Below are 4366 nucleotides of genomic sequence, written 5' to 3'. Positions count from 1 at the left end.
GGGGGGGTGCAGGAAGCAGCTGATTGATGTTTCTCTCTCATCGATGTTTCTAACTCTATCCCTCTCAATTCCTCTCTGTAAAAAAAAAAAAATCAATAAAATATTTTTTAAAAAAAATGAGTCATCCTTGTGTCTTCCAGCTGCAGGAAAAATGTCTTTGAAAGGCGTCCTAGGAGCCTTGGAAGGAAGTGGCAGCCCTCCCTCATTTACTCCCCTGCCCCACAACCACAGGCAGAAATTTGAACTCTCTTTGGCAAAATCCTTTCTAACAAGATCTCGTAAAAAATTCTGTGGGATCTAAGAATTATGGAAGTGGTTCTCAGTGTTTCCTTGGTAAATTTTGCATATGGTGATCTGGTTTTAGAATATATTTGTTGCGTTTGGTTATCCCAGTGAAACTTATATTTCAATATACTGTTTCCCTAGTTTTCATACCTACCATTTAGCCACATTTTGGGAGGCCATAGTTCAAGGCATTCTTTTCCCTAGATTAGAAGCTCTGGAGACAGGAATAAATTACTGGATGCTTATTTTATCAGTAATTTTTTCAATGTATAACATACGTAGAGATAAGTACACAATGGTAAATGTATAGCTTGATGAACTTACCAGAGTACAAATGCCCAGATGAAGAAAGGGAACATTACCAGCTTCCAGAAGCCCCCATCATATTCTTTCCCAGTTGAGTTCTTTCCAGGATAACTAATATCCTGACTATTAACACCATAGATCAGTTTTATCTGCTTTTAAGGTCTATCTAAGTAGAATCATTTCTGTCTGGCCAACATTATGTTTGTGAGATTAATCCGTATTGTTGCCTTAAACTGGACACCATTCATTCTCACTACAGTGTAGCCATGGTGTCAATATATCTGGACAGTTAATGTTTGACCAATGAATCTCTTCCCTTAAGGGTAGTTCAAAGGTTGGCTGTGGCTTCCCCAGACCTTCTTTGATTCCAACTTGAATTCCAAGAGGAGGACTCTCAAGTCCCTCTGATGACCTGCATTGGGTATCAGGACAAAGCAGTTGAATTCTTTGTGATTAAAAAACCCACAACTATGTAGAAAGTTAGGCTTTTTCAGGGAAAGTTTGTTATACCTCCCCATTTTTTACATTTTATCCCATCAATCCGCTCTTTTAATTTGGCTGACTTAAAGTCATAAAATGTAAACACACACACACACACACACACACACACACACACACACACACATCCTCTGAGAAACATTTTGCATAAATTCTGGTAACAGCTTGCATCTCGGCCACTGACATGCCATCCAGACTGAGGAAGATCCGAAAACTTTGAAACTATGTGAGCCACGGCCACGGCTGCATTGGCAAGCACAGGAAGCATGGGGGGAGGCGGGTGGTGGTGGGGGTAATGCTGGTGGCTTGTATCATCACAGGATCAACTTCGACAAATATCACCCGGTAATGCTGGTGGCTTGTATCATCACAGGATCAACTTCGACAAATATCACCCAGGTTACTTTGGGAAAGTTGGTGTGAGGCATCACCACTTAAAGAGGAACCAGAGCTTCTACCCAACTGTCAATCTTGATGAACTGTGGACCTTGGTCATGAGCAGACACGGGTAAAGGCTGCCAAAAACAAGACTGGAGCTGCTCCTTCCATGGATGTGGTGCGATCCGGCTACTACAAAGTTCTGGGGAAGGGAAAGCTCCCAAGGCAGCCTGTCATTGTGAAGGCCAAGTTCTGCAGCAGAAGAGCCGAGGAGAAGATTAAGGGTGTTGGTGGGGCCGGTGTCCTGGTAGCTTGAAGCTACATGGAGGGACGTTCATTAAAATGTCCTCAAGTAAAAAATTCTGGTAACAGTTGTATGATTTTTCTATCTCGTCAGAAATTATAATAAGTTTTATCATATAGGCCTCAAGAAAAATTGCAACAGACCCATTTACAGTAACAACATGAAGATCAAAAATACTTTTTGGAATATATCTTGCATTGTACTTTAGAATGATATAATTAAAATGAAAGACTTCTAAGCATGACAGATTTTTATCTGAGACTTTAGATGACCTTTTAACTTATATTTAAATAAAAATTCACATTTTAAAATTCCACAGTGAAATTAATAAGTATTTTGAAAACTTGTCAGAGTTTACTTCATAGATTGAAATCCACACTACAGTTTAAAGTGCTGGAGTTAAACTATTATCTATATTCCTAATAATAAATGAGAAGCACCAAAGACTTGTCTTTTATGAAATCCTGCTTGACTAACATTAAAATATCAATAGAACATTATTTTAAATGATAAAATCTTTTCATTCAGATAGAGGTATATGTATAACTTTATTCATTTACTCATTCATTCAACAAAATATTTATTGAGCCCCTGCTATGTGCCAGGCTATAGATATGTCACATGAATAAGGTGAATATTGCTGCTGTCCTCAGGAGCTTATAGTTCACTGTAGTTGAGAGATGAATGAGTAAATAGATAATTTCTAGAAGGCTAATCACTGCTTCTATATGTGCTATAGGATTCTGTATCTGCTATAGAATTCTCTATGTGCTCTAATATCACATGAAATGCACCAAATCAATCTTTGGAAGGTTGCGGAATCCTTTCCCCACGGAAGTAGGCCTAAGGTGGATGAGAAGGTAGCCAGGTAGAGGGCAGAAGGGAAGGTGGTCTAGACATTTGCAAAAGCTGAAGCAACTGGATGCCATTCACTGACATAGGGCATATAGTACAAGAATTGGATTGGAAGGGAACTAGTTATATGAGCTGGGCACATGAAAATGAACACTCAAGAAGGCCAGAGAGAAATAATCATTAAGACAGCATAGTGGAGTGGAAAGGGCTTGAGAGTCAGGTCTACTGGAATTGAAACCCTAGGTTCACCATTTAATCGATATGCAAAGTTGAACAAATTCTCTAACTTTTCAGAGCCTCGTTTTCCCATTTTATAAAATAAGAATAATAACATGGACATTATAGGGTGTAGGGAGAGCTAAATGGGATAATGCTGCCTAGTCCAAAGCCTAGCACATTCTGAGCATTCAAAAAATAGGGACTTTGTTATTTCAGAAGGAAGTAAAAGATGGGGGAGGATTAGTGTTCAAAGACGAAAGCCAGTTACAAGATCCCTATGGCTGTAGTTAAAGCTACTAGCAAATAGAGTTTCCTTTTCAATTGACAAGTGAACCACAAAAGTGAATGAACTTGTAGTTGTTCAGATAAAAGCAGAGTCAGAGTTGTAATTTCTGTTCCATGGATACAACTGCTGAGCAGATACACTCAATGGGGGAATGGCCAACAGCAAAATTGTAAAGCAGGCCTGTTTGTCTTCAAACACTCCTGAACCAGCTTTTATTTCCCTTGTAAAAATGCAAAGTTGACTTCTGAGCAGGGGTAATCAACTGAATATACAGGTTGGGGCAAAGGCAGGTTTACAGTCATGAGTACTTGAAACAGTTTATTCTTGTATTATTATTTATTACTCATTGTGTTACTTTCCATACACGCAACTTTGCCCTACTCTGTATGCATTTACTTTGGCTTTCTCTTGAAACCTAATAAAATGACAGTAAATGAATTGTTCTTTAAGGTAGAAATACACAATAAAAATGAGATTAGTAGAAAAGACAAGAACACGTTGGAATTTAGAAGCCATATGCACGAGAGGTATTTTACTTAGTAGACCTGAGAAAGGTGATCCCTAATTGCATCACAGGCCTCCCAAAAAGTGTGGATTAAAAACGGGAGGACTGATTTGTAAGTCGGTTTAAGGAGTGGTTAGATTCCTAGCTCACTATCCAACCCTGTACAGAAAATCACTTTTTGGGGAACACTGGACACATTTGGGGATGGGATTCAGTAACAGAAAGGGGTGGTTTCAGTGAACATTTATGGAACCATTTTTACTCCAATAAAATCCCCAGTCTTTTACCTCCATTATAATTCCATTGCACTGAAGATTGGAATGTTCTGACCTCCTGGGGAGGAAAGACATAAAAGATACTGACGTCAAGAGTGTCCCAGCTAAATTACCCAAATAGGCGGCCCACGACCAGAGCCAGCAGTCAACAAGGCTCACCATGGGATCAGAACTTCCAATAGGCTTTTTCTGTACCTCACTCCTAAATTTGAGTAGATGACCAAAGATTAACAGATATCTATGGAAAACCACCAATATGAAAGGTAGAGACCAAAACAAACCAACGTAGCAACTTGGAAGAAACCAAGACTATGATAGAATCCGAAGACTATTGATATCCACAGAGGAAACAAGAGTGGGGAGGAAAACAAAGCGCTGGAAAGGAGGGCAAAAGTGAGACACAGCGACCTTAGCGCTGGCTGCCTGCAGGGTCTTCCGGCATGTTATGCGGAGAA

The 4366-nt window shown here is 39.5% G+C and overlaps 1 pseudogene across 1 annotated transcript; it reads left to right on the top strand.

Annotated features, from left to right (window-relative positions):
• Positions 1-1273: 1273 nt before the first annotated feature.
• On the top strand, positions 1274-1783 carry LOC307111217 (large ribosomal subunit protein uL15-like; annotated as a pseudogene). The gene is made up of 2 exons: positions 1274-1369; positions 1434-1783. The product of its transcript is annotated as a large ribosomal subunit protein uL15-like (transcript).
• The last annotated feature ends 2583 nt before the right edge of the window (positions 1784-4366 follow it).

Source organism: Cnephaeus nilssonii (genome assembly GCF_951640355.1).
Source record: "Cnephaeus nilssonii genome assembly, chromosome: 14".
In the NCBI taxonomy this organism is placed as follows: Eukaryota; Metazoa; Chordata; class Mammalia; order Chiroptera; family Vespertilionidae; genus Cnephaeus; species Cnephaeus nilssonii.
The sequence above is the reverse complement of the archived record's forward strand: the minus strand, read 5'-3'. Positions and strand labels throughout refer to the sequence as shown.